Here is a 16077-nt window from a genome sequence, read left to right on the forward strand (position 1 = left end):
GCGCCTTTTGGCACACATTCACCTTAATTTTCGTCCTTTGCGCACTTCCACTTAAATTCAATAAAAGGAATTTTTAATTTTAATTTAAAAGAAACTGTGCACGCACTGTGACCTTGGAGCCTATAGCCGCTGTGAATATTTTCTCGCGCCGTGGCCCTGGCGCCTTTTGGCACACATTCGCCTTAATCTTCGTCCTTCGCAAACTTTCACCTTAATCGAATAAAAGAAATTTAAAATAAAAAATTCTTCAAACGTTGAACAAATTTCGAAACGCTGAAACAAAAAATTTCGCGGCCGCAATTGAATATGTACCGTTTGCCCAAGAGCACTCTTTTTTCGCCCCGGAGCATGAATCGGCTGTTTTATGTGCAGCGACCTAAAATATATCTATTTTTACATTCATTTACGTTGCAGAATTCATATTGTAATTCGTCTGACGATGCATACAATATTCGTGACAAGTAGAATGTACCGGTACAATACAGAGACGAGTGAATGCCGCAGTAGGAGTATTGTGTAGTGAAAGCAATATCGTAACCATTCGTTTCTACTCCTGTTAACCTAAGAGTCACCATTAATGGATTACACGATATCAGGAATATTTGCCTGGAGAACTTCACAAGCGTCTTCTTATCAGAAATGTCTCCCATGGTTCCGTTTGTACTCTGTTCTACGAAACGAAGAGACGGTTGCGCATCGAACCTAGGATGCATCAGGTATTGTGCTCTTAAGTGTTCTATTGCTGCACAGATGTGCGAGTATAAGAATAGATTCTACATATGTACGTGGTTATGATTGTTGTTCTGTTAAGTACTTGAATGCAGAATAGAAAACGACACAACGATATTGCCAACTGGGTTTCACAGAACGATGTTCATAAATATTAGAACACCCGTTACGTTCGTGTGAATTTAAGGACATGATTTGAGTTGCATTCCGTGTCTTATGTTAATACCACGAATTTGCGATTTGATTAATTATAGAAATTCACAGTTAAATGTAAAATATAATCAAATCTTTCTAGAGATCAAAATTTTCGGAATTTTCTTATTCGAAGAAAGAAGCAGATCTCAATACGCTTCGCATTCAGTGTGTCTCCTAACACTTATGAACAGGAGTGTACAATTCGAAAAATACTGCCATAAGTAATATAATTTTGTATAATAATTTCATTTGAATAAAATTCTGTTTCTTATGAGATATTCATTATTGACTCTCTTAAGCCTGCGCTTCGTGGCATGTAATTGAAAAGGCTACTTTTCAGTTTAAGAATAAGTTTTTAGCTTAATGTTAGAATACATTTAGAGGATTAAGTATGTCCTGGCGAGAGAAATCGGAAATCCTACCTTCGAGTCTTCAGAAACTCGCTTTTCCCGTCCTCAATAGCCCGAAGACGTGTTACAAAGTGGGAATTTCCGAAGGATCATTCAGAAATTAGATATAACGGTCACGAGACTGAAGGGTCAGAACCTTGGGGAAATTCGCCGCTGTTGTCGAAACATCCGTTACCTTCAACTTATTGTTAGACATCGCCATCCTCTTCCCAAGGGAACATACGTTAAGGGCGCAAAAGAAGGGTGATCGTGATGTCCCTTATGCACGCTAATTAGCAATTACGTATTTTTAAGAAATGGTCCCAATCAGCGTGCATGAGAAGAAATTGGAAGGAAGTCGACCGTCAGTGGCAAAAGCAGACATCAATTGGAAACAATCAGTTACAGTAGACTCCCTCGATACTTTCTGTAGTGTTTGTTAATGTTATCGCGATATTGTTTGGTGTCCTTTCTTTTGAGTCAAACCACTAGAGGAATTTACCCGGGATACGGGAATAAGGCACGAAAAGAATTTACTAATATTAATAATATTAATATATATTTGACAAGGTATGACTGCGAGAATGTATGGTGTCAAAACTGTTGGAAAGTTGTCGTGTATCTAACCGTGTCGCTGGAAAAACTCTTTTACTAATTATTACTATTTCTCTACTGTAGGTGGAGGAAAATTTTGAAGGACCCTCTATTTTCCCTCGTCGGTTTCCTATTTGGATATGGAGGCCTCGATACACTATTGTGTAGGTGTAAGGGTGTATGCGTGTTTTCCTCTTTTGTTATGATTGTGGTTTGTGAGGTGATGACGTGTGGCGTTTTGGGTTTGTTTACTTGTAAAATCGTCTTAGAATGTTTACAATTTCTCGCCCATGCGGTGACCGGCTGTCCAGAAATCCTAACTAAAATGCGTTCGAGTACGAAACTTTCGCCGGTTTCCTTTATTGCACTAAAGGTCTGTTACGCATGTGACAGTAGAAATAGATTGTGATTGTTCTATAGCTTCGACATAAAACAATCGACAGACATTGCAAATCAAACTCATCGTCAACTCATTATTGATTCCTTTTTATAAATAAATCTTCAATAAACATTACTTCTTTGTATGTTTTTAGACGATATTAATGATATATTATATTATATTTAGATTTTATATGTAAATAATAAATACCATATGCATATTTTTTATTTTATTTACAACCTATAAGTGATATCGTCGGATTAACCGGCTATTCGTTTATCCGGCCAGATATGACAACTCGAGACGCAAGAGCAACAATTAAAGCGACACTTAATCTATGGTGTGGCACTCGAGCAGCTGTTCGACGTTGATTCGGCAGCGGTGGTGGGAAAACAGTCTGCAGTGTAAATGCGCAGAGTTTTTATACGGGTAGAGTAGAAAGACAGAAGCAGAGAAAATGCTGGAAACGGAAAATTCGCAGACAACAGGGCCGTTCGCTCTCGTGCAAACCTGGATGCCACATGTGTGCTTCCTAGGCTATTCGAGGACGGAGGCAAGATTCTTAACGTTGGCAAAACAAAAGAACGGAAACTGAAAATCTGAAGAAACTGGAAAAGAGAAGGCTGTGCGGAAAAATAGAAAAATGTTTTGCACGGTGCTCTGATAAGGGCGTGTTGACAGTGGTCAGTGGTTTCCCACTGAAAGTAATCAAACTAATAAGAAACGTTTAGACTCCTTTTCTGCAATTAACCCTTTCGTTGTTCGCTAAAATAAGGGAATACAAAAATGTTCCACTGGGAAACTAGTAATCAAACTAATAAGAAACGTTTAGGCTCCTTTTCTGCAATTAACCCTTTCGTTGTTCGCTAAAATAAGGGAATACAAAAATGTTCCACTTTTCGACTTGCCAGTCGAAATATTTTGATAATTACTCCTTGAACTATAGCGAATCTTAACATCGAACGAGATAAACTAACAATGTAAGTGTCACACACCGCGGACGTCGTATGGACAAAACAGCGAAAGGGTTAACTAATTGTTAAGTGGTAAGTTTGTGAGTAAATTTAGTTAAGTACAAACTACGTTTAGAAATCGGTTTCTCAAATAATCGATTTGGATGGTCCTTCGAGAGAGAAAGATCAGACGACACTACTGTGCAATATTCGAGGACCAAGATGGCGACTCAGCACCATTTAAGTTCCAACAAACTCTGTGACACTTTCGTTTACTTCGGTAAATAACAAAATCAATTTACTTGAAAATTTTCGTTTCATGAGAATCTTTTTATTTCAGTAATAAAACACATTATTTATGGATATTCTTCTTATAAAACAAATTTTTCTCTATAACGCATTAAACGAGTGATTAAGCTGAACGACTATATCAGACAGACTATAGTTAACTTTAGTATTAATAGCGAAAAAACTGAAGTCCCGATATCAAAGACATTGGGAGGCAGGTACTCGAATCTTGGTCGATGTTAAAAGTCAAGCTGCGTCGGTCGCAGCAGGAAAGAGGGGAACTTGAACGACTCACGAAGGAAATTCGATTTCTTCCCTCGTTTTCGATATTCGGGGTGGCTGGATGTTGTATACTTTGAGAAAAGTAGTTCCGGGTTTTATTTTCCCAAAATAAAAAGCAAAATTAAAAAGAGGCGAAGCTTCTAAAATTACGAACTTAAGATTCTGAATAAAAACACCTGAGAATCCTGTCAAAAAATAGAAATAAAAATTTTGAAAAACACTTCTCCAGTCTTTTTCTTTCAAAACTTCAAGGTTAGTTCATAATTGAAATATGTAATTGTTCAAATAGAACTTCGTGATTAATTAGAAAGGCAGTTTTAAATTTCAAAGTAGTACAGGTAAACGAAGAAACCACGCTGCAAGTAGTACAAGTAAATCATACGTGAACCATCGCGAAGAATTACTGAAAACTTTATCGAAACTTGTGTATAATTATAAATTTTCACAACAGGAAGAGGGGTCAGGATAGAGGAAGTGGCGAGCTGTAGAGAAATGGCTGGAATACATAAGAAGAAAAAAGAAAAGGAAAGAGAGAGGGCTCTAATATGATTTGACAATAAGACCAAGGAGAAAATGTGCAATAGAAAGAAAAAGAAAAAGAACGCAGTAAGAGAAGGAGAGTAAGTTAGATAATAGGATAGATAAAATTATTAATAATGTAGGGATGACCGAGCGTGAGTGCGTTGTTTGTATGAATGCGTTGTCTGTGTGAATGCGTGAGGGTCTATGGCGTGAGCGGTAAGGACCGGCGTGCCAGGTCGAGTGTTTGGGATAGCGCGAAAGATATTGAACGAATGTTGAGTTTTAGTAATCAGGCGAGGAGTGCGTGAATGCGTGTGTTTTCTTCTAACGAAAAGTGTGCATGTATGCAAGATGACATTAGGGCGAATGCGAGGGAGCGAAAGGCAGTGTGAATCTAGCGATTGATTGAGCGACATCCCTAGCGTAGCGAAATAAACTATTAATAAATATAGCATAGTCAAAAGTCCGAGTTTACTATCCCTCCACACATAAATCCCCTACAATAATAATATACACAATTAGGAAATACGTAACCAAAGAATTGTGTGAATGACAAGACAAAATGGAACGTGAATGGTAAATAAATAAATAAATAATAATTAAAAACTTTCTCTTTTGAAAGCTTCGTTTCAATGAAACGCGATGTTTCAAAATATTTTTCTTACTTTTACCAGAATCATTTTGCTGAAATGTGTCTACGGTGATATTGGTAAACTATATTTTTCAAAAATTCGATTCCTTTCGTTGCTCTGCTATTTCTCTACATATTCTGAAAGGTAAGTTTTCGAGGTTGAACACTCCTGACAACTTTAACGTTATTTAGCGCCGGGACCCTGCTACTTCTGACACCATAAAAATATTCTATATGTGAATGTGCCTAGATATAACAATAACGTGCAACGCGACGCCACTGGCGCCCTGAACCTGACAAGGGAATGGTTATGAGAGTTTCTCGGATGTCATTTTTCGCGTATATAAACTATTGCGCGTTACATTGTACGGCCTTTGATATCATAAACACCAACGTTCTCTCTTTTGCTGATAAAAACTTGTTACAGCACATTTTAACCTGCACTTTCTTCAATTTCATACAACCCTTTAAACGAATTTCTCTATAAATTCGAAATGTCGAATTTGCGTTACTGTTGCCATACAATTTTAATTATACACGCTGATCTTATTATTAGGTTGGTTAACAAATAAAATGTTGTTTTCTCAACAGCTGAAATTTCATTTTGAACAGCATTCCGTTGTTTATCGAGTGTTTTTCATTGAAAGGATGTTCAGCACACTTTTACTAAAAAAATCGTACACTCGCTTGGACGATAAAAAAGAGAAACGTAAATGTTTCGTTAATTTTAAAGGGAACTATTTCTGTTCTCTCTTTGTTTCTCATTTCTTGTTAATCGAGCTGGTTAATTTGGGAAAAGTGTTTAGAATCGTGTGTAAATTATTTTAATTAAGCACATTATTTTTTGAACAAACACGATGTATGTAAAGTTTCACTAAAAAAAAACAATACATGTATTTAAATAACGTTTCGTGTATTTGAAACTAGACTCACGCACTCGATAAAACTTCGGCACAGATACTCACTTGCCGAAAAAAACAGAAACATTGTTTTCAAACATTTCTTCGTGGCATAATCAACAAAAACAGAAATATTTCAGTACCTTCTCAAAAATTAACGAAACATTTTCCATTATGTTCCATCTGTATCTCTAATTACTCTCACGTTCAATAAGTCCGTGGTTTTAATAAAAAAAAAATTGTGAAGGTAATTAGCTCTGCGAGGGACTTTCCATGGTCGCCGAAATTCTGAACGTAATGAAACATTTTTTCGGCGGTTTTTTCTCTCAATTTATTATTATTTCCTCCCTTTATTCCCCAAATTATCCACGTATCCACTACATATAAATTCACCTATCCCCGCCGTTAACCAAAATAGATTTGTATCCTGTATTAAGTCACATCGTTGGTTGAACAAGATTTTCTCCACGGTGTCTCTATTATTCCATCCCTGAAGGTCTCTAATCAGGGTTCGCGAACCCGCCACGTGAAATCTTGCGCGATTTGACGTCGAATGGCTTGTTCGTACGTGCTCTCGAGTGCTCAATTCTCTCTCCTCCCCTTCTCTCTCTCTCTCTCAGAACTCTCGATGCCTTTCCGCCCCTTGGCCAAGAAGAAACACAGGGAGATAGAAGGGGGGGAACTAATTCACTCGGTAAACAATAATTTCGTAGAGATGCGCAAACACTTGACACTTCCAATTAAGGCAGCGTAATTGCACGTGGTCGCCGGGCTACTTTGTATCCAGGCAACGTTTAACCTACACTGCGTTAGCCATTCGGGAAAAATAAGTAATATTAAGGTAACGTTCCCCGGTTCCTCTCGACGTTTAACCGCTTCTTCAGTTGGCTTCGAACAATCTTTCAAATACGAGACGACTTTTTCTTGATAAAGTGGGGAGATTGAAAGTAACGGCACTTCTGTTGATCAGAAGTAACGCAATAGCGGTTGTTTCGGTTTCTTTTTTTTTTTACATTTTCTATTTATTAGTTGTTCTGTATGATTGAAAATGTCAATATCGTAGAGAAGGGTGAAAATTGAAATAATGAATTATAGAAAAATGTGTAGGAACCTAGGGAAAAATTTCGAGCCACCCAAAGGGGAATCGAACCCGGGACCTTCGGCTTCGCAAGCCGAGGCTTTGCGCACTACGCCAACTGTTTAGTTTTGTTTTTATTTGTATCTTAAGTATTTATGCTTATTACATAGTTAATTTAGATATAATATTATACTTAAGTTTTAGGTTTCGTTGCCTGTCCCGAGACATTTGGCGCATGTCCTGTGTTTTCTTTTCGCTTTTCAGTGCTTGTTGTGTAGATAGTGAGAACTGAGCTGTTGTGACTAGGAGAAGTTTACAATAAAAATCTGTCGCTTGTGGCTTATGATCTGTGGGGGAGGGGTTTTATGTGGTTAGTGGGCGCTTATACGTATGTTAGTTGATGCCAACTGTTCCCTTATGGGTTTCCTATTTGGGTATGGAGGCCCTGATACTACAAATTAATTTTAATGGAAATAACGATGATAATAATATTGCTGAACCAATGATAACATGAAGACCATGAAATCCAGTTGCTATGTAAAAAATTAATCCTAAAATTTCATATTTAATACAAAATGTTGCTTCGTAATGTTCAATATACTAAGTATAAGAAAAATAAATTCTCCAAAAAATAGTTAAAACTGTACTTGTAAAAGTATTATTTAATAAACTATAATGACTTCATAATACAGTTAATCTTGAAGAAATTAAAATAACTGAATTTAATAATGGAGTATTATAAGGATTAAATTGTTCAATTATTTTAGAAGTTTATATTATCCAAATTCAACATTTGGAGAAACTGACCCATGAAAATAAGTCCAAAAAAGTTACAAAAAAAAAAAATAGTTCTTTCAATTACGAACATCATTTCATTCTTTTAGAACTTTTTATTCTCTGCTTTGGAGGGTTGGTTCCTCTTCTTTTATCATTTATTAAAATGGTTTTCGACACCGTAGAATTCTTCAAATGGATATTTGGTGGATCTTATATTATAAAATAACATACACAACTAAGATAAAATTACACAGTATAATACTTCAAAGGAAAAAATAGTTTCCATGAACTTTTCTGCTTACTTTTAAGTACTGAATATATTCGTGAACTGAATAGCACACTGGATAAAATAGCAAAGAAAAAAAGAACAAATTGAAAATCCATATAAATTTATTCGCAGCTTTTCTCATTTATGCTTGCAAATCTCTTTATTCGTCAAGTAAATATCAAATAAATTTCAGCCATAATTCGCGCGAATTAATATTTCTGAATATAATCCACGCAGGGAATAAAAGGGAAAATAGTCCCGAATATAAAGAAAAAAAGAACGGTCATCTCGTCGTTCCCTTTCGAAGGTCGCGAAAAGTCGAGCCGAGAAATTGTTTAATGTCACGAGAAACGAAGAGATCGGACTAATATTACTTATCGCTTGAAACGTCGCGGAATAATTTAATGAGAACTAGCCGGCCCTTCTTTCGCGAAATGATCTCCGCCTCCTGGCTCGCGATGTTCATTCTAAATTGGAAGTCGAGCGTGAGGGAAAAAGAGGGAGAGGGAGAAAAAGACCGATTGCCAGCATATTAAATCATTTCGTTGTCGACTTATGGTACCAAACTTTCTTCCTCTCTCTCTCTCTCGTTACGCACCGTTTCTCCTCGAGGTTCGTGTTCTCCGTTAAAAAACTGCCGGTTTAAATTAAGAAAAAAGGCGGAGCGCGCCGACACGACAAAAGGAAGAAAGAACCAATTTCGCTGCCGCGTAAAGTGTTTCATTGCAAAAATCACTCGTCGCTCTTTTATTAATGAAGTTATCTCGATTGGAACGTGATATAAAGCGTATTTCATTACTTCAGCCGCGTGGCTTACGATTCTTCCACGAATGTCCAGACTTCGTCGGATAAATGTGTCATTTTCCGTATATACAGGGTGTCCCAGTTTTTCCCCATCAAATTTTGTCAAACTTTGTCAGTATGTTCTATAGCGATAGGTAAGAGAAAAATGTTATATAAACATAGGTCGTTTGAAGCTTCGTTAAGAAATTATAGCAGAAAAACGAAATAGCAAGGAAATGGTAACGAACTTGCTACATGACAAGAATGTCATTGTAAACGTAGTTTATATAAACAAACTAGGTGTACATATCGCTGATTTATTACTATTTTGTACCGTAACAACCGCACACCCGTTATCGTTCCCTTCGTATTCCTTATTACTGTTATAACTTTTTAATAAAACTCCAAACGACCTATGTTCATATAACATTTTTCTCTTACTTATGCCCGTAGAACATACTGACAAAGTTTGATCGAAAAGAACTGGGACACCCGGTATGTAGTGATTTTATTATAAGAATATTTCATTTAATTTCACTGTTTACACAGTGATTTCTTAATAAAGAACGAAAATCAATGAACTTTCGTACAAATGAATTATATTCGACTATACGCTTAATGAGATATTCGTATTGTATTATTAAATTCTTGGGTCCATGTTATTATATGTGACACATGCTGTATAATTGGACGCGTTTATTATGTTTCACTTGTACAATTAATATTTTCACATCACTCATTCAAACGCTAATATTTATTCATTCAAAATATCAATTTATACTTATGCCTTCTGAAGTAATTATAACGCACTGTTTTAACTACGATAATTGAAATATACAAATGTTGAAGGAAATTAAGTTGCATTATCGTATTTTTCAATTGATTTAATTATATTATCGCGACATACATATATCGTGCAATCGAATATATTCATCATGTCCAATTCAGAGAAATTACATTCCCTCATTATCGCAGTAACTAATACAATCATCGATCAATTTCTGACGTTCCATTGAATCCAAAGCTCGCATTACGCTTCTCGAATCTTCCCTATAAAATCTTTCTAAAATCAACAGATGTATCATCGCGTTATTCGAATTACCGCAACATTTCCATAATTGCAAACGTAATCGTGGGATTAAGACAAACAATACAAGATTCACTCGAGAAATGAAGCTTCCTACGGAAAAAACATTGCACCACATTTTCAAATTATTCTTTCACGTAGATTCACCCCTCTTCGGATTGTACATATTGGAAATGGGTGATTGAAATAAAATTGTCACTGCAACTGCTAATATTCGATTTATCCTACGACTCAGAAGAAACGCCTTTACTATTTGAAAATGCTCTATCGAACTGTCTCTGGACACCCAAAAGGAGAAAGCTGGCTTCCGCTTATAGTGTTGGATGACCAACCAACCGACTCACCCACTGATAAGCGCAACCGAGCTAACGCCACCGAAAAACAAATTAGTCACACTTGTTTTTGTAGAATTCCTAGGCTTACCTACGATTAGTCATTTTGTGAGTAAGGGCCACAGCAACCCTCTCCCCACCACGCAATAGTAATATAAAAGACTCGAAATTGCGGAAAGGGCTTTTTCCTCGAGCATTCGTACACCAGTGAGTCTGTTCTTTCCGATCCAAGGATCAAATAAGGCGCGTATTTCTTTAAGCAACGAAGCAACAGCTGTATTTCGAAACGTCCGAAATAAAGTAATTTTATTAAGCACAAATTAGTAAACGCGTTTCCAACCCGGGTTCCAACAATACCTACGAACTGTTTATCCTATTGTATTGCAGCGTGCAGTGCTTGACTGGTGGAAGTCCTAGTGTCTTTGCCTAAAAGAACGCCCAGACATTTCTGTCCTCGCTCGATTATTTCTACAGGATCTTCTTAGAAATAATCCAATCGGTACACTTCGGAGACACCCTGTATATACAAACAAATTACTATTGAAGTGTTTACGAGTGGATACCGGAAAAGAGCGCAAGGCCATAAAACACCATCCGAGCCTCGACATCGGTTTAAAAAGAGATTTAATTAGCAAAGGAGCTTAAAGAACAAAGCGCCGAGAGATAACAGAATTGGGTGTCCTCGTGACGAAGCCAAATTCTTCACAGTTCGCGTTAGAATCGTCCTTGTTTTTCACACCCCAAAAACAAACATCTTTCCACCACCTTCTAAATACCAACCCCACCAATCGGACACGTTACAGCACACAATCGACTGCAACGACAAGTGTCTCGACATCTCGGGGACAAATGAGGGAACAACCGGATACGTGGAAGGTCGATTTCCTAGTGCTCCTCCGCGAAACAAAATCCACGACACGTTCTCTCCTCGAAACATGGATAGCCGTTTCCACCGCAGATCCCTCTCACTCTCTTTTCCGCCTCGTAATTCTCGGCCCTGATCCCCGCTGAAATATTCATCAACCGTCCCCCTCGATTCTCTTTCGGCTTGTCTCTTTCAATTATCGCCCGGACAAGACGGATCCATTTTTTGCCCTCCCTCTTCCACCTTCTACCGCCTAGCGGTCGCCCTCTGTGCTTCGTCACGGTCGCTTAATTGCACGATCAAATCCTTAGAGCTGGCAAAAAGTAATGGGCCGGCAAATTGACCGAGTGGAAATCAACGTTACGTCGAGACATTCACGTCGGGGTTTGCACGTGTGTGACAGTGCCCGTGGTCAGTGTGTGGTCCCTCGTTATCGACGCTAATGAGACGACCCGGGTGACTACGGTACAAACAATGGTTAAGTGTAATGAAAAGGCGAACGGAGATTAATAATGTCAACGAGATACGGAGAGATCGGTGGACAGGTGGATTTTACGGCGGGTGCAATCGAGCGAATTTGTTTTGCGGACAGTTTCTCGAATTGGTCGCGTTAAGGGTGTACAGCATTGTCGTTTGTACAGCCTTGGACAAAAGTATCGGGCACGTGAAATATGATTTAAAGGATGGGAAACCTTTCCTAGTTCGGGGGTGAAATTATCGTCCTGTCTCCGAGTCAAGGACCGGACCAAATTATTAAGTAAAGTAAATTAATATTAGATGAATTAAAACAAGTTGCTACTTCATATTTCGTTTATTTGTAATATAACCCTTTGGTACAAAGCTCTGCATAAATTTTATAATATAATGAACGACATAACAATTTAACGTGAAGATTGAAGACAAACTTCCCTGAAATTAGGAGGAAATGAAACTGTTGAAATGTGAAGATAATAATTCTTTTTATTAATTTCGTCAATATTCTGTTTGAACTGCACAATGACAGTCACAGCAATTTTTTTCTTTACTTTTACCATGTTTAAAAAAAAGAAAGTAACTTGCGTTGATGGGCACACTTTACAAAGGAAAACTTTATAACCTTGAAAATATTAACAGAAAAACTGAAGATAAGCCGACGTGTGTTAGCGGCGAGTAATAACAGCAGACTGACTTTTAGGAAGAAACGGAAAATGTAGATTATGGATCGCTCAGTTGTTTTATGGCCCGCTATAAACCTTGTCAACTGTTTTAAAATCCCTTTGAACTGGCCGACAAAGGATGACGAACAATAGAAAGTTTTCAAAGAAATAAATTTCGCAGTAAGATGTAATGATAAAGGTGCCTAATACTTTTGGTCAAGGCTGTATGTCATTGCGCAGTTTGCAAATTTCATGACAACGTTTGAATTTTAGTGAGATCTAAAGATAGGGTAATTCAGTCTTCTTAGTAGTATTAATAATTTACTAATGTAATTGGAAATAAACAAAGACACAATCGAAGATAATTTATCGAGTGAGTGAGATCTGAGGAACCATTTTGAAAGGAGGATGTTAAAAAACGACCAATTTTGGCATACGGCCGGAACGAAACATTTTTTTACAGCATGATAACTCTCAGAGAGTTGAGCGATGCTCTCAGTCACTCTCGGACGCGAGAGATACTCTCGAGAGCAGCTCGCGATAGTTTTACTCTGAAAAGGACAGCTAGCTTTATGTTTGGCTCGCGTTTCTTATGTTTGGCACGCAAGAAATATCACGAGTTCTAAGAAGTTAAGGCCTAGAATTTTTCCCGGAACAGTTGCGAGCGTACAACGATAAGAAATCGGGCAGGACGACTCGTCCTCAGTCGGTGTTTACGAGTCAGTCGAACGAGTGCCTCGGCGAACGTCGCTTATACTGCGCGATTATAGCCTTGTAGGGAATACGTTTTCGATTATACGCGGATTTCCAATCAATTTACGTACTTAGCATATTCGTTCGTGTGAATTAAAAAAAACTAGTGCACCGAATTCAAGTACACAACGAACAGCTCAGCTTGGGAGAAAAATCAAGCGAGAAGCGTGTCTCTGTGAGCTACACAGCTACAGTTTCACGGATGTGTATGCGTGAATAATATGTATGTACATATACGTACACAATCGAATGATTGAGTTAATTGAAAATAGAGGAGAGCCTGCGTATAGCTGATTAGATCAATTACTGCAACAATTTCGTTTTATCGTATCCTAAGTTTATTTTTCTTGTAATAAGATGTGTTATAGCTATGAAACAACAAGAAATTAGTTTTTTTTACTGTTGTCTCCCCGAGACATATACATATTCCATCCTTTTCTGGAAAAACACTGTCTCTTAGTAAACAACTAAGTCTTTACAGACGACCTACGTACTTCGTTTGTTATTATTCTAACGACAATATACAGTGCAGATGATCAGACTTCAGTTTTCTATCTAAACCTATGCGTAGTTCGACAGAGCACTGTATACATATACATATACATATGTTTAGACTGATATGTAAGATCATACTTTTTCCTCTGGCTTTCATAGTGGATGCACAGTTAAGAAATGCAAATTCTGTTAGAGTCTTACTTTTTTATTGTATCCCTGTCATGACGATTATTTTATTATATTTGTGATAGTTTATTATAACTTTTATCACTTCGAGAATAAATAATTATTGGTTTCTGATTGCTTCGAATATAAGCATCGTGTCATCAAAGAATTCCTTGTTTCGATTAATTTGTCGTTAATTAGTTTTCATTATTTTTGGTTTTTATTAGACACTAATGTACAACAATCTTTGTAAATAATACTCAATATGAGTTTCTAAGTGATTAATTTACGAAGAGACCATCACCCGAAGAAAACGAGACGGAATATAAGTTATAAGTATGGTCATACTCTTACCCATCATTTCCGGGAAAAATGACAATTACATTTTTCGTTCCTTAGGATAACGTAGAATCATGCTGTAAACAAATTTTTCGTTCCGGCCGTATGCCAAAATTGGCCTTTTTTAAATATCCTCCTTTTTAAACAAATGACAATCAAATCAACAGTTTTGTCAAAAACAGAAATATCTCAAGATTCAATTTTATAAAGGAACTTGCCTTAGATTATACAATGAAGAATTACATCAATAAAAATCAGAAGTGTCGAAATTTCATTGACTGTGATACTGTAAGCAGAATACAAGAAAAGAAGATGTGCTCTGCCCAAGATCAAGAGATAGAAAAATAAATAGGATTTGTGAAGAATGTCGACTGCTAGTCTATATGAACTCTGTTGCTTTCTTGTGTAAAGACTGTGCTAAAGAATATCTCAATTCGGTGTAGAATTCCTTTCAACGGCGTTTTATCGTTTAATTTTTTTTATACGGTATTCTTTTACCTAAAATTCTTATTCATTGTCAGTTCTATATTTTTAGAATATTTTATTTCTATTTAACAGTTGCTTGAAGAGATGCGCATCTTTATTTCGATGTCTTTTTATAGAGGTATATAAAAGAAGTAGTTGTGCATTTATTTTCCTTACAAATTAAATTTTATTTACACGGTTTGTATTATTTAAATAGAAAACAATTGAGGTAACTTAGACCCCTCAAGTAAGGTAATAAGATTTCCACCTCATCGCTTCAGGGTTAAAATAGATAATTAAAAATGCTTGAATCAATTTGAAAACTACCGAAAAATTTACAAATTCTTCCAAGAATAACAGAGATAAAAGAATAAAAATTTATAAAGATACATTTTTCGAGGTTTATCTTTGCGTAACTTACCGCTCTAAAAAATCTATCATTCTGATTACTTCGATAACAATAAACACACATTAACTATCGTCAAACATCCTAATTATTCACAAACTCCAGCAAAATGCAGAAATCTTTCTTCATTTCTACATTTCTAAAAAAAACTTCTTCCCCGAACATTCAACAATCCTTCAAACAAATCCACGAACCGCGATACAACAAAAGCTCCAACTTACTTCTCACGCTTCGACAAACGTTCTCGATCTTCACTTCCAAAGGAAGAAAACCGAGGAGGATCCCCGCTGTTGCAGTTCACCGTGCACCGAGGCTAATGAAGAGACAAGACTCGAAGAAAGCGGAAAGAAAACGATTTATCCGGTGAAATACTCTCTTTATTGATAACGCTACATTTTCAGGGCGACATTTAACGCAGCGATGCAACGACAAGTCCGGCGATCACGTCGACAGCCGTGCCACCAATAATAACACCGGCTGAACAAGATAAACTGCCGGCTTAATTAGGAATGCACCGTTGCTCATCGTTCGATCGTTCTTTTTATCTTGCCTCTGTTGAATTTTACGCTGCAACTGCCACTCCTGAAACTTTTCTAATAGGAGCCAATAATTTTTCTTTTTCCTTCTTCTTCGTCGCGCCTACCACGTCCATCCTCATTCGCCACCCTCCTCCCACCGCCCTTCTTCGTCAAGTGGTAGTATCTCATGAAAAACTTTAACGAGCCTCCGCCTTATCCCTGTGCAGATCTCGCGAGCAAGTTACTTCGGTATAAATTGGGGAAAGATAACAGAAATCCACGTGCAATTTCGCGACCAACGGCGACGGGGGATGGTTTCCAGCAAGCGTGTGCAGCAAGTACTACAGGCGTGCATAAGCGCGTTCTTCGAAGGAATTTCGATCGACGCTCGCAGTGTTTTCGTACACGAGGCGAGTCACGCGACGTGTCGCGTTTCTTGTTTGCCCACGGAGGACAAGCCGAAGGGAAAACGTTGAATCACGAGGAAACACCGAACGGCGCAAGAAGATTTATCTGTTTATGACACAATCTTTGGCAAAGATTGATGCCTGACGCGTGTAATGCAGTCTTTGCAAAAAGTACTCGACACCGTGGTTTTTTTACGGCTTTAACGTTTAACGCGTGCTGAGCGGGCTTGCTTCTGGCGATTGAAATGTTTCGATGGAAAAGGCGGATAATTTCTCTGATGGTGTGTTACTAAAGTGCGGTTTATGATAGTTGAAATTATGCTTCCCCCTTTGTTCACGAGC

This window comes from Habropoda laboriosa, unplaced genomic scaffold (genome assembly GCF_001263275.1).
Source record: "Habropoda laboriosa isolate 0110345459 unplaced genomic scaffold, ASM126327v1 scaffold14, whole genome shotgun sequence".
Classification (NCBI taxonomy): Eukaryota; Metazoa; Arthropoda; class Insecta; order Hymenoptera; family Apidae; genus Habropoda; species Habropoda laboriosa.